The following is a 16,038-nucleotide window of genomic DNA, read 5'->3' on the forward strand; positions in this document are numbered from 1 at the left end:
TATTAAACTGAGAAATCAGCACTTCTGAAGCCTGTGTCGCATCACTGTGTTTACAACGTCACCAGCTGATTTGTATTAATGCGCGGATAAAACTTGTTTCTAAGAAGACGTTTCACAATTATCAACGTTAGTCAACATTTTGAGGAAACGTACTGTGACCTAGTTTTGACTCGCGTCAGTGTCCTTGTCAGGAACGATAAATCTACAGTAACTTCGTCCGAGTCAGAGTCGACAACAGGCAAAATATGCCTTTTAGATGCAAGTGGATGTCTGAAAGAAGAATCGTTTGAAATAGTGAAGCTGAAAACTCCACCGTAAATTGTACCAGACAAGAGAGTATGAACCGCATGGAAACTGAATTCATTTGGAACTTGACTGATTTGACTGAGGCAGTGGATTATTTAGACAAGGGAGAGACAGGCCTGTGACACGTAGTGGAGTCGAAGTTGGAAGACAGAAGTCTGTTGATGTTTTGGTGTTGTTTTTCATTCATTGTGGAGTAACTGTTGATCGACTGAACGTTTTTGTGCCCCGACACTTGCATAATCTGGTGAGCTGGAACACCTTTGTCAGAAAGAGTTTGAATCGTACGTTACCTGACGCTATGGTTTGTCAACCGTTTATCTTTAGAAAGCCCTGCTTTACTTGCCATAGTTTTCATGAGTGATCCCAATTTATTTCTGCCAACCGCTTGATGTTGAAACCAAGTTTTCTCGGTTCGTACCCCACACTGGGTGTTTGTAGCCAAATAGACTGGATGGTCATCGCTTGAGAAGTTTAGTGGTCTCAAATCACGGGACGACTTGTAAACAGCGACAGGACAACACGGATCCCCAGGTTGTGCCCATGCTTTAGGAGCAAGATCGCGAGTCTGGTCACCCTGAAGGGTTTTTGACTGCCGTTCAATTGTTACGGTTAAGAATTTACCGTCACAACAATTTAAGAAATCCCCTGTGAACCAGCAAAACAGAACAAAGACAAGCCATAAACGTTCAAATTCTGTATAATTATGCGACGAGAGCAATGTATACAAAGTCACAAGTCAATATGACAATGCTGATCACAAATTCAATAGAGATGTGACAAAATCTAAGGCAATGGGTCACAAAATACAATATACCAAACTCACCAAAGTCTCAGTACGAGATCAACTATGCAGAATGTCAACACAGCGATCGGTGTGACAGCAGATAATGTAGGTAAGGCGTTGACGGGTTTTCAAGCGTGGCAGTGATGTAACTCAAGCAAATATGAATGAGTGTCGCCCTCAACACGCCAACCAGCCTTTATATATATATATATATATATATATACAGTCATTTCCCGAAAGTTCGGGCACTTACGACAATCAACACTGTAGAATGCCCTCGAATAAGTCTCCTGGAAGTAAACATCGAAAACTAGGAGCAGATAAATTCCGGAAAACCAGAATCCTAAAAGTGTTGACCATCTATTAAAACGAAATATGACCCATCATAATTAATATTCAAAACTCGAAATGTTGTGACCCAATAATAATTATTACTTAATTAATAACAAGATATACAGAAAATACACACTCGTACCACAATATACTGGAGGTATTCCCGGTTCTCTGAATCAACTTTCAGTGTTACATCATACGCCTGTGCGGGGTAGCAGATCTCAAACCAAAATAAACCGTGTTCTTCCACCATATTGTGTTTAAAATGGAATCTGGTGTGCTAGTGCCTAGTTGGCCACATTCACGGAGTTTCCGTAATTCAGTGTCGGATACAGGATCAGCACGGAATGGTAGGTTTCCTTTACCTTGTGATGACAAGGTTTCTCTCAGTTTCATGAAATGCACTGATTCAGCTAACACATGCGAGTACCCTTGGTGCTTCAAATAGCGTTCAACGCTACCCTCTATTCCCCGAAGGGAAGACGGTTCATACTCCGAACCATCTGATTTCCTTGCCGGTATGGAAGATTTGCATAGGATAGTGTTCAGTTCATAGGGGGCAATATCTTCAAGCTGTCTTGGGTCATTCAGGCTCTCGCGGAGAAATCTATAAACACGATTCATGTCCAATTTTGTCTTTTTCATTGTGTTTTCGTTTTCGTTAGCAGCCAATGTCATGATCAGAAACAGGAACAAACCTGTCAGTACCTTTGTTTTCGACTGGGGTGTAAAACAATCATCTTGCAGTAAGTCATTTATGGCATTCTGAATCCGGTGGGGGCTTTGATGAGAACCCGACGCGCTCGAGATTGTCTCCGGCAACACTTTCTGTCTGTACCTTGCAACTTCCATTTCCCCATATTCGGTGTTTATAACGTACACATGGAAGGGATTTAGTAGTTGTGTCCAGTGATGTCTCCAACCCCCTTGGCCAGGTCATTGACCTTGATTGGCGTTAACTGGGTAACCATGTTTGTTTACATGAGGCAATGTTATCAATTATAAACATATTTGTATTACAAAACATGTGTTATGTCGATGACGCTGTATTGTAAATGAGGTAAAGCATTTAATTAACATCAAAATCGAAATCGTGTGTGTTGTTTTTGTTCTGTTTTAAAAACCCGAATCAGATTACAGCACGTTCTGTTTATCAATGAATCGATGAAATATTATGAATGAACGTAGCAGTGTGAAAGTAGTTCCGTCATCCAATGAAAATGCACAAAATTACGATTGACCAATCAACACCAATCACTAAATTGCACACTGTGCAAATATCAAAAAGATATTACACGGGATCTCCTCGCCCGTATGGGTAATAATTCCATTTCTGTCTGCAATTTGAAAGAGACACCACTTTATAACGTCATGCTGATATATATTTTATCAACAGTATCTTCAATGTTGGACAAACACTATCAATGCTACTTAAAATTAATTGGTATCATATTACAGGGAACATGCACCCATGCATTACATAGGTTGTGCACTGTATTCTAGGCCAGCACTAAATGGTAACCATTGATATGCAATTCTCACATGTTTTGTGTTCTGCGAGGTGATCATCAATTTCCCTGGAGTCGAAGTTAAAGAGGAGCTGAATATAATTGATAACACCCTACTTTTCTGTTCTGATGAGTATATATCAACAGTGGCAGCGATAATACTTCATCAACCACACACCATAAAAATAATTATCAATTATGCGGTCGTTTGTAGTGTGGAATCTCTTCAATGGATGGCCAAGACCATTAACATTCCCTTGGGGAATACGCAATGACATTAGGTGGAATACGAAATCTCGGTTGAAACGAGGTTGCTCGAGACTTTAATATCCAGTTCTCGGGAGTTTACACCCCAGCATGGAGCTTTGAAAATAAAGGAAATCACCTAAGAGATGTTTAAGCATGAATGTCACACCGGGCGGTAATGTTGCAGTACTAAGCGGCAGAGACACATTACGTATTGATCCAACAGGAAAGCAGGGCTGTGAAGTACTGGGCTTTGTATTCTGCCTTTTGACATGCTCGATCAAAGTATTGAAATCGGCGCCAATCTTTGGCATGAACGCCGAAAAGAACGCATCTAACTGGCTTAGTGTATTGTTATCTTATGTTTTCTTTTCTTGGATTTGTTACATCGTTATGAGGAATTATACTGCCGTTAGCTGTATGTAATATAAATGAATGTAATAGTTGTATTCAAATGTGCTGTTTGCTTCTTTCTTCTACGTTTTGTTTAAGGCATGGGTTTCCTTTGTGTTATGATGAAGTTCTCAGCATATTTGTTTAGCCATGCTAAAGAATTCGCTGATGTTTCATGCGACTTTCCCTCTTCGTTGCAGTATTGTATTGTCCATGTGTTCAGTGATACCTCTCGGGTTTTCCCCCGCGATATTCTTTTTATTTCATTTTTCAGTGTTGCATCAATACTCAAGTATTTACCCCCTTGAGATTGAGCACACATTTCAAAAGTTCAATTTCAATACCCATTTTATCATGCACGGAGTTCTCTCTTTCTGTGTTGGTCTAATGGATCACTTGGAATAAAGTGATGTTGATATTATCCTTTGGTCTTAATTCGTCTATACTATTCATGTATCCACATAACTGCTGCTTCGAAGTGCTTGCCAAAACGGTCTCTTGCGTTGCACCAGTCGTGTATTCCGTGTTTGATTGAGGGAATTAAATATTTTCACTGCTTCCTGTTCTATTTGAAAATGGGAAATATTGTCTGATGTTGATGTCGCCAGTTCGCCTGCCTGGTTTAATGCTTCCTTTATCATGGGCGCATCTGACAAAGTTGAAGATGAAGCTTTGAATTGATCCGGTATAAGATCTGTAACTGTATCCAGCTTCTCAGATATCATAGAAAGATTTGCACTGATATCTGTGAAAAGGGTGAGAGACTGCTCCTCAAATGTCAGTTCCGCTTGTTTCCATGGTGGCATTATTTCCTCTTGCACAGCTCTTGTGCTCTTGATAAAACTAAAATAATAGTATGAAAAAAGGATCACAACTGTCGAAATCAGAACAGTGGACATATGAATCAATTACGTTTGAAGTTGTTACTCTCTACAGTACTCTTGCATATTAATTTGGAGAACTCTTAATTGGTCCCTCCTTAATTAAGACCAAACAGTATTTGTTGCTAAAGTCCTTTGTAGTTCTAAATACGTGCCATAATTTTACGATGTTTACATCAAAGTATGTTAGAATTGGGATCTTTCATAAATACGATTGCTTGGGAATGGTGCAAAGGAGACATTGGTTTGCGAATGTCTACACCAGTTACATCTGTTCTTGGAGAAATTGGTAGACGTTCTGTTCATGTGTTTTATTTTTGGCATTCCTTACTACTCAAAGATCCTCTCAATTCAGGCTACCTATCAAAAGCCACTAAAAATTAACGTAATCTAAATTAATAGGTTTAATTATGCTTCACACGTGAAAACAGTTCTCTTTAAATTTGGGTTTGACTGTGCATGGATATGCTTTATGGAGGAGTGACATGTAAAAACACATTAAATTTTAATCGGCAATATTCACTGAACTTTTCCCCTTAAGGAAACCTCAGGCGTGAACCATGTATGCGCTACATGAATACTAAGTTAAACTAGCCTTATCTCAGTTTCATTCAGATTATTCTGTTTTAAAGGACAATATCATGAGAAAGCTACTGTTTGCAAATGTTGGAAATCAAATGTCCTGGGAGTCAAATGCAATGTTCTGATAATTTGTGATCATAACATTATCGTTAAAAGATATATAATATATGCAGGGTTTGACTCAATGGAATATTGTTTCCTTACATACTGTAAAGCTGATTTTATACGTCGCTGTTCAAGAGATGGTTCATTAGCCTCGACGTAAGGGCTGTTCACAGGTGAAGTTCGAAAGGAGCCAAGACAAAGTCTTAGACCTTGATGATGGACAGAATCTAATAATTTTAAGTTGCTTTTGCAGGCTCCACCATAAACGATGGAGCCATAATCCAGTTTAGAACGCACGAGTGATCGATATAGATGGAGAAGGGTAACTTGACCCCGTCCCCATTTAGAATTTGAAACCACTTTCAACTAGTCAGGCGCTTTCAGGCATTTAGTTTTAAGCGATTTAATATGCGGTAAAAACGTTAAGTGTGAATCAGAGATTAGACCCAAGAACTTAGCTTCCTTCACAACTTTAATTGGCGTGCCATTTAGAGATGGTTCAGGGTCTTTATGTGGTTTGTATTTGCGACAATAATGTATGCAGTTAGTTTTCGATTTAGAAAATTTAAAGCCGTTTTCAAGACACCATTCATTAATCTTGTTTAAACACAGCATCATTTGCCGTTCAATGATATGCATATTTTTACCACGACAAGAAATATTAAAATCATCCACAAATAACGATCTATCAATTGAATCGCTTAAAACTTTTGATAGACTGTTTATCTTTATACAAAAAAGTGTGACAGACAAAATACTGCCTAGTGGAACACCCTGATCCTGATTGTAATGATCAGACAGGGTAGAATCCACTCGGACTTGAAATTGTCTGCCATTTAAAAAAGTTGTCTATAAATTGAGGCAAACGACCTCGCAAGCCAAAGTCATGTAATTCTCTTAAAAATACCATATTTCCAGTTTGGACACAGCATGTGTTTATTAATTAGTGCGTTTTAACAAATGATTCCAAACGCACTAAGTGGTCGGCTGTATTTCTGTTTTTACGGAAAGCACACTGTATGTCTGTTATGAGATTATTTGTTTCCAAGTACCAAACAAGTCGATTATTAATCATGCGGTCCATGGTCTTGCACACACAGCTAGTTAATGAAATCGGACGATATGTGGATGGATCCGTATGATCACGTCCAGGTTTAGGTATTGGTACTACTATAGCATCACGCCATGAAGAAGGAAATTTCCAGGAAGTCCAAATATCATCAAAAATATATAAGAGCGTCTCTAAACATGATTGTGGTAAGTGTTTCAGGAGTTGATAATCTATGTTATTAGCTCCTGTAGCGGTGTCATGAGCTTGATCAAGAACTGTATGGAGCTCATGAATAGAAAATGTTTCATTATAATCGTCCCCATTATCTGAATTGAAATTGATAGTTTTCTTTTCTTGTTTTTTTTTATACTGCTGGAATTTAGGTACATAATTAGAAGAGGAAGGGTGCTTAGCGAGGGTTTCACCCAGTTTATTTGCAATATCTGATTTATCCGTAAGTAATTGATCTCCATGTTTAAGATGATGTTCAGTAGACTTAGTACCTTTACCTTTAAATTTCTGGACCATGTTCCATACCTTGGACATGAATGTCCGAGAATTTATTTTGCAAATTTTAATTTTGTCAAGATTGGCGTTTGTTCTGTTTAAAAGTACGCCGCGCTCTAGCATTTAAAATTTTAAATTTATTTAAATTATGTACCGTAATGGCGACGGAAATAATGTTCTGCTTTTTTCTTTGCCTTCCTAGCTTGTTTGCATTCATCACTGAACCATAGTTTTCGGATATTTGGAACTGCAGAGGAGTTTGGTATACACTCATCAGCTGTGGAATTCAGTTCATCAGAAGAGAATTTAATAGCATCAGGGACGTCAATAAATCGTTCAGGTTTAAGTTTTGCAGCGCACAGTGTCTCATATAAAGCCCAGTTAGCCTTTTTAAAATTCCTCCTTGATGATGGAGGGACATCAGATGGAGTTACATATTTTAGTATAGTATGAAAATGGTCACTTCCACAGAGGTCACCGTGGAGTGACCATTCAAATTCATTGTGTAGTTCTGAATTTGTGAGTAACAAGTCGAGAGCAGAATAGGTCCCTGTTCCAGGGTGTAAATATGTGCTGGAACCATCATTATAAATACATAAATCATTGTCAGAACAAAAGTCCTCCAACAATTTACCTCTAGCGTTTGTAGTTGCACTTCCCCATCTCCCATTATTATACAGGGCTTCGGGAGTTGGTCATATAGAGTTTGAAGATCAGTTTTAGCAAACGTCGAAGACGGCGAAATGTAAAGAGAGCATAGTGTAAACGCTACATGTAAAGTAGCATATTAGTAATAAGTGAAACAGGGCTTTGAATAACGCTTTGTCTGACTAGAATGGATGATCCCCCCAGTGGCCTTATTACCCGGAGGTGAAAAACAATGATATGCATTAAAATGACGAAGGTCAAATGTATCTCTTTGTTTTAAATGTCTCTTGGAGACATATCGCTGAAGGTGAAACTCTTGGACTAATAGCTGTAATTCATGTAAATTAGTCCTCAGTCCTCTGGAGGTCCACTGTACAATATTATAAGGGTCACGCTATTTTTCAGGGCATTATCATTTGCAGAAGCCCGAGGGCTTTCATTAACTTCCCGACGAAGGAGGGAAATTGAAAAGACTTTGTTGTTTATCAGGCTTTGGGTAAGATTTACTTTTAACAGTTTGTTGACTATCAGCTGTCGGTTGAGACTTTGAGTGTGACTGAGATGATGATGATTTGTGATCAGAGAAAGACTTTGATGTACTAGGAAGTGATTTCTCAGTCTGTGATGATAGAGCAAGGTACAAAAGCTGTGGAGAGTCGCAATTTACCCAGGTCCAGGTAGTTTGGCAACCTGTGGTTGATGTTGTTGTTTTAGAGCTAGACTCAGATGATGTTTTTGCTACTGTAGCAACTCCTACTGAGGATCAGATCTCTTTACCATTTTTTTTTGCCTCAGAAAAAGAGATATTTGGAGTAATTTTAATTTTGTTGATCTCCATTTGCTCTTTCCAAATAGAACACTGTTTAGAAAATGAGGAATGGTCGCCTGAGCTCATGTCTGGAGCCCATATCTGGTGACGCCCGTAGTGACATTCTCGGAAAATCTCATTGTATAAAACAATATTTTTGTGTCATCTAGAACGTTTGTTTTGACCAATTGTTTGCAAGAAATCATAATCGATACAAAGATTGCATTAGGCCTGTACAGATAATTATCCTGTCGATACACTGCTGATAGTCAGAACAATACTTGTTCAACGACGGTCCAGTCTTGGAATTTATTAAGAACAGTCATTCTGCTATGTATAGGACGACAAGCAATATGGCAACAAGAAGTAGAGTGTATACAAGACCCCACTGGTATCAGTGACAGACAGGAATTCACAGTAGTGCTTTTGTTAAGGATAATTGCAGCGCTTCACAGGTAATTAAAATTAACAGTGATAAAGAATAAAGGATTTGTTTGGAAAATACATAATCTTTCATAATTGGAAAAAATCGAGCGACAACGATAAAAAGAATTAGTCTCTTAGCATCTTTCCTTGGATTAAAGGTCTCCGAAGCATGGTTTGTAATCGTTCCTAATATTGCGTTCAAAACTGCACTGCGAAGCGGCCTTTGGCATCTGTCAGAGATGTTCTGAAGCTGTTGGTACTGTGGAAGCTGTTAAATCAGCGTATGTCGTTACAAATCGTTTCTCTGATGATGCGTTCCTGACGATGAACCAGAGCCTACCGCGATTCATGGACTCGGATTAATCGATATATACTAACTCTTGAGTTATGACATCGGGAGAAAGTTCACTATGTTCTGCAAAGTATTCGTGAGTTGCGCTGTTCTGCTCAGTAATGAGAGGTCATGTTGTCATGCACAGTAGAAAATAATTATGTTTTTCTATCACGAGGCCATGATGTTGTACCCGTTTTTTGTTCAGATCAAAACATCATTTTGCGTAAGTTCGAAAGAGCATGGTGCTCTTCACAGTTTGTGAGATCACGGTGTTCTTCATGGAACTGGAAGGTTATAGTGTCCTTCACTTGACTGTAAGGTCAAGGTATTCAAAACAGTATTGTGAGGTCATGCCGTTGAAACATCACTGCAATGTCATTGTGCACTACAAAGTATAACGCATCCATCAGTTCTCTCAGTCTGGCTTCAAACACTGATTACTTCAGTCAAGGCGTGTCAGCGTGTCTCCTTAGCTTATTGTGGTGAGGACGTATCCTTGTGAGACTGTTTGCTGTGCTTGTACCATTACAAGGTATAGATTATATAAGCGGTGCTTCTGTCGTGTTAATATCATGTCGGCGTGTTGAAGAGTTCCCTTATGCGCAACTCATTGTAGTAATCGCAAATACCTTGGTCATCTTAAGATATTTTGATTGATGTCAGTTATCAATACCGTGATGACTGATCAGTCTAACCGTGCTCCTTTAAAGACCGACAAGGTAAACATGCCTTTGGAACAACATTGAAAACCGGCGCCTGTGTATTTGCTGGCTGATCGCTGAATAATTTTTTTATAGATTTGGTTGTCTTACAGTAGGCTTTGAAATGGAATACGCCCAACGTAAAAGCGGAAGGAATTGTGTCTGCATGAATGACAGGTTCTCAATATAAAGTGGTTTATAATACACTCTTGAAATATATGGATAGGAGGTCTCGAAAGGTCGCATTAACAAGTGGTAATTTGCACGAAGTTCCATAGCTTGTAGACCTTTTCATGTGAGCATATAAACAACACTTTTGTCGGTGAAGTGAAATTTGAGAATTGGAGTCTGGCGCTTTTATTTAGGTGCCTGCACTTTTGACTTGTTAAGTACGCAGTAACGGGGTTCGATGTCACGAAACAAATGGTAAAAATGCCAAAGTCGCCAAAAGTTATGAAGATTAAGATATCATCTGCCGCTTCGAAAGTTTGCAAATTCGATTTGGACCAAATTGTACCATGGGTGTATATACCTTCCTCTCGAATACTACCAGACGAGGGACATCTTGGCGAGATGAATTCGTGTGTCACCTGAAATGGTCAGAGTAAATATCCGCCGAAGGTGTACAGAAACAAGAGACAGGCAAAACTCTGTTATTCACTTAAATCAGTAGATAAGGCAAAACGTGCCCGGAATGCTACTTCTAATGTATACGTTTATATACACGTGTGCCTATTTATATATGCACGTGGTCCTAATAGTTTGTCGGACTCAGTCCTTTCTATTTGGGACTAAGGTTTGAAAGTGAGCCTCAGCGGCAGAATCAGAAATCTGTAACATGAGGTAGTTGCAGACTTAGTTCACAAAGTGTCAGCCACATTAAAGTTGTATCACATACGATATGTGTTATAGTCAGTAGAGTAGAGACTCTAGTACCTTTGGGTTGAGTCCCATTATGAGTCATGCTCCACGATATCCTAGTAACTTATGGCAGACTGTTGTACTGTGCACCAAACTCGAGAGAAAATGAAAAAAAGCACTGGTGAGCTGAAGTACTGGGTACTACTTTCTCGTCTTCTGCATTTCTTTCTCACTTCGCGTTAGAGCCTGTTTTGTGTGGAGTAACAACTTTCCCACATGGCACAATCACTTTCTCGTTTCCTTTCCTCTCTTTTCTCGTCTCTAATTTCTCCTCTGATGTAGCACTTTAGCATGTCGTTATTGATTTGACGTCTCGTATTATTTCTTTCTTGTGTAGTAGCGTACGTTTCTCCTCTTGTCTTGTCTCCTGAGGCGGCTATGTTTGTCGTAACAGGCGACTAACGGGATAGGGTGGTCAGGCTCACTGACTTGGTTGGCACATGTCATCAGTTCCTAATTGCGCAGATTGATGCACATGCTGATCACTGTATTGTCTAGTCCAGGCTCGATTATTACAGACCGCCGCCATATGGCTGGAATATTGCTGAGTGTGGCGTCAAACTAAACTCACTCACTCACTTATCTCTTGACCAGTGTTAAGTGTTTTCTTTCTTCTGTGATAGGTTCTGTCTTCCTCACTGCTGTCCCTCTGAGTAAATTTTGTAGTTGTATTATATTTTGAAATAAATTTAAAACATAACATTTGATAAGCTGCCAGGATGGTATTTCATGTGTTGGACAGAGACATTGTTTTCATTAAGAAAGTACATGATGTAGAAGATACCCGAAATGAATGATTATTTTATTCACCATAATGTATGGACAAAGACTATGTCCAACCAAATGCATTAGGACTATGACCCCTGGATGTCAAACTCATTTCACGTACCTTGAGTGCCAGTGTTAGTCCACAAATCGACACATGATTGTGGCCCTCCTGTTTATTCCACAAGCGCAGTATGCAAAATATTGTCAAATGTCAACTTACGTGATAATTTTGTCTTATAACTTGCAACGAACGCGAAGTATTGCTGTCTGTTTTGACATATTATTGCATCAGAAATTATGTCATGTTCCTTACCATGTCCCCATTACTATCAATGTCTTAGACATTGGTTTGACGTTGTCCAATAATTAATGGTAGCTCTACACAGAAGGGAAATGCCAGTGGTGAGCCAAAGTTTCCTTGTAAATTCATTTTCTCCTTGTCACCCATGGATCTGGTTACAATGGGAAGTGTGTGGAAGAATGTCAAACTCAGTGGTGTCAGGCATTGACTGACACGTTGGCTGCACGCTTTTCCGGTGTATGTGACCAGTATCTGCCGGTGTTATAGAGAAAGCGTTATTACAATCGATTCCTTCTTCACGAATATGTGGTTTCTTCGTTAGCTATTGCCCTTGCAACAATAGATTAGACGGAACGTGCCATCAGTTAAGGAATCTGCAATGTTCGTCTTTTTTCTTAAAAAAAGGGAACCTTTTGGCTGGTTATTTTCAGACCATGTCTTCTGCAGATCTTCAGGGGAAAACGTGGTGTTGTTTGCACAGGTTCAATGCCGTAATGATTGTCTTAGGGAAGTACTTATTCTCTCTGCATAATCCAGATCAATGTGACATCACAGAGAACATATCAGTTGTGATAGTGATGAATAGATCGGTTTGTTCTGAGTACAATAATTGGCCTCTTTGCTTGATCTGAGGATATAAAATGAAGAGCGAGTCTAGACGCTAAACAATGAAGTTTGGAGGAACATTAAAATCACGAGAATAGCAACGCGTTCATGTTTATTTTGGCTTACGAAGGTTTATGTATTTGGTAACATTTTTAAATGGAACATTTGCACGAGAGATAGGAATTCGTGGAGAAATGAATGACTGTGAGTGAATGAAGGGCATGCCCTTTTGGCATTTTGATCAGGACAAACTAATTAATACAGCTGGTTGTTTTTCAAGAATATGTGAAACGATGGTCAGACTTTGCCTAGTCTGTCCTCACTTTGATGGTCTATCTTCTGTCGTTGGCTGTTGAAGAAAATAGCTCAAATTTTGTTAACACCAGCAATAACAAAACCACAAAGTGACAAAATTCATTTCAACATTGTAATTATTTCTTGATATACAGGGTCTAGTTTTGTGAAGACCAGACTGATGTATGATATCAGACAATTTATTATCTGGTAAAGACTGTGTTTACAGGCCACTCTCATACAGGGGAAATATTCTCGAATAAGGGGGTGAATCTGACAAACATATCTTTGCATAAAGATAAAGATACATTTTGTTTTCACTTCTCTAACATTGCATTGTTTATCTTTATTTGTACCAATCAATTCTAGCATATCGTGCAATTTAGGACTTCAAAAGTATCAAACTTTTCAGTTGTATTTTTCAATCATGGGTAAGAGAACCAATCGTACCAACACTACACACAGAAAATGAACCAGAGAAACCATACCGACACAACACGTTGTACAACAACGTGAATCACCGAACTAACGCTAAACTGAGCATCTACTGATTGACCAAATATACCCACCCATTACACATATCCACATTCTAGTCATATTATCAGTTGTCAGTGTTCAGTTTTCAGAGAGAATGAAACCATTAATTCATCAAGTTTGTTTTTCTTAAAACGTTTTCTTCGCAGTACTAAAAGGTCAAAGTGTTCTAGAAAGTGTTCCCACTGTTTCGTACGGTGACCTTTGACTGAGGATTGTGAGGTCGTACTGTTATTAACATCATTGCAAAATCCTTGTATTCTTCAGAGTATACTTTTACCGCTTCAGTCAAATGCTTCAGTCTGGCAGGTCAGCTGTCCCTCTAGATTAGCTAGCAACAAAGGTGGAAAGTTGCTTCCTGTCATTACAAGGAAGGTATGGATTATGAAAAGGAGTACCCCAGTGCTTTTCACTATGGCGACGTGTTGAGGAAGCTGTTTCGGCAGATGCATTGTACTCTTGACACTGTGATATTTGGAAATCACAAACACGTAGACGACTTATAAACATATAGATTGACGTTCATTATTGATGTAGTGCTCACTGATCTATGTTACCGTGCTTCGTTAAACGTTGACAGTGAAAACCTGCCTTTGGAACACCATTGATCACTGTCGCAAGTATATTTTATGGCTGCCTACTGGATCTCTTGGATAGATTTTGTAGTCTTTCGGTAGGCTTTGAGATGCAACCGTTTTGCTTTTCATGTAAGCACATAAACTTTACACTTTTGTCAGTGATGTTTTATGGTGGAACCACGTAATGCATTTGATAAATAGACTTTGATATTTTTGTTTGAGCTCCCCATTTTCAACGTGTACAAAAAATAGAGGAGGCCTTTACGGCTAGAAACGAACATTCCTGAACACTGAAGCAGTAGTTTGTCTTAATCAACGAAAATGTGTAAATTCAATTTGGGGGCTGATTCTATATAATTTGTAGTATATGTAATCATCTTGGTGAGATGGGTCAGCTGAAATATTTAGAGTGAGTGAGTTTAGTTTTACACCGCACTCAGCAATATTCCAGCTGTATGGCGGTGGTCTGTACATAATCGAGTCTGGACCAGACAATCCAGTGATCAAGAACATGAGCATCAATTTGTGTAATGGCGAACCGATGACATGTGTCAACCAAGTCAGCGAGCCTCTGGTAGTGATATCGCTCTCGCTGGTAGTGATATTGCACTCTCTCTGGTAGTGATATCACTCTCTCTGGTAGTGAACCAGCAAAACACAACAAAGACAAGTCATAAACGTTCAAATTATTATATGTATGTATATGTATTATTATGTAACTAGAGCAAGGTATACAAAGTCACAAGTCAATAGTCCAAATGCTGATTACAAATTCAAAGTAAGTGTGACAAAATCTAAGGCAATGGGTCACAAGATATAATATAGCAAACTCACCAAAGTCTCAGTACAAGAGATAATCAACTATGCAGAATGTAAATACAGAGATCGGTCTGACAGCAGATAATGTAGATTCAGGCGTTGATGGGTTTGATGATCAACCGTTGGCAGTGATGTATATCCTCCAGTTATGTGAATGTTTGTCACCATTAACACGGCAGCCAGTCTTCATATATATACTCAGTCATTTCCCAAACGTTCGGGCACCTACGAACATCGTCAACACTGTAGAATGCCCCTGAATAAGTCTCCGGGAAGTAAACACATATAAAACTAATAGCAGATAAATTCTGGAAAACCCGAATCCTACAAGTGCTGACCGTCTATTAAACGAAATGTGATCCATCATAATTATTATTCCAAACGCTAAATGTTGTCACCCAATAATAATTATTACTTAATAACAAAAAAAACCCAGAAAATACACAATCATAACAGTAGTGATATTGCTCGCTCTCTGGTAGTGATATCACTCTGTGTGGTAGTGATATCGCTGTCTCTGGTACTGATATTGCTCTCTGGTACTGATATTGCTCTCTGGTAGTGATATCACTCTCTCTCTCTAGTAGTGATATCACTCTGATAGTGATATCGCTCTCTCTGGTAGTGATATTGCTCTTTCATCCCGTGTTATCTCATTCCCAGTCTTATGCTATGCATTCTGGTCTGATGGTACCACTTTCTTGTCTTTTTCTTATTTGCTTTCTTCACACGCGTTTCTTGAGAGATATCTCAGTTTCTTTTCATTGTTTTCTCATGTAGTGTCTCTGTTCTTTTCTGTTTGGCGGTATTTTTTTCTCATCGGATAATATTGATTGATCTGCCCGTATTTGCGCTTTGTGTCTTCCATGCATCCATAATCGCACAAAACAAAAATAATTTTCATTTAAAAAACTCCAATATTTCATGTATCAAGGTATTTATGCATTATATATCAGTGGGTATGTTATACGTGCAGCTGCTTACGGAAACAATGTAAGGTTTTCTGTTTCAGTAGTTTGTTTTGTCAGAATCAACGTCATCTCATTGTGCATAACAACCTTTACATTGTCTTCGTTACTTCTAATTTCTCCCACGACAATTTGACGTGGACGAATAGCGGTAGGGTCACCGGAAGGTCTAAGCAGATAAGAGATGCCTACGGCGAGCCCCAGTTTCTGTGATTGTCACCCATGTTTCGTGTTTCTGTAGAAACTGTTTAGTAGGATGCCAAACAGTGGGTCACGTATTGTTGCACACATTGGTTGGGTCCATCCTGTTACAAGCATCCTGTACTTGCAAGTGTTTTAGAGAAACGTGTTAGTACAATCGATTCCAATTTTCAAGAAAATTAGTTTTCTTCCTTACGTATTGCCCTTGCAACGATAGATTAGACTGGACGTGTCCACAGTTAAGGAAACTGCGGAATTCTTTTTTTTCTGGAAAATAGTAAACCCTTCCCTTGGTTATTTTCAGTTCGCTTCTTCTGCGACGTTTTTGGAGAAAATTGATGCTATTTGCACAGGTTGAATGGGCGATGTCCTTCTTGGGAACTTTGGTATTTTCCCTGCGTAATCCAGATCAATGAGCGACATCAAAGGGAACAT

The sequence above is a fragment of the Haliotis asinina genome, chromosome 11, assembly GCF_037392515.1.
Source record: "Haliotis asinina isolate JCU_RB_2024 chromosome 11, JCU_Hal_asi_v2, whole genome shotgun sequence".
In the NCBI taxonomy this organism is placed as follows: domain Eukaryota; kingdom Metazoa; phylum Mollusca; class Gastropoda; order Lepetellida; family Haliotidae; genus Haliotis; species Haliotis asinina.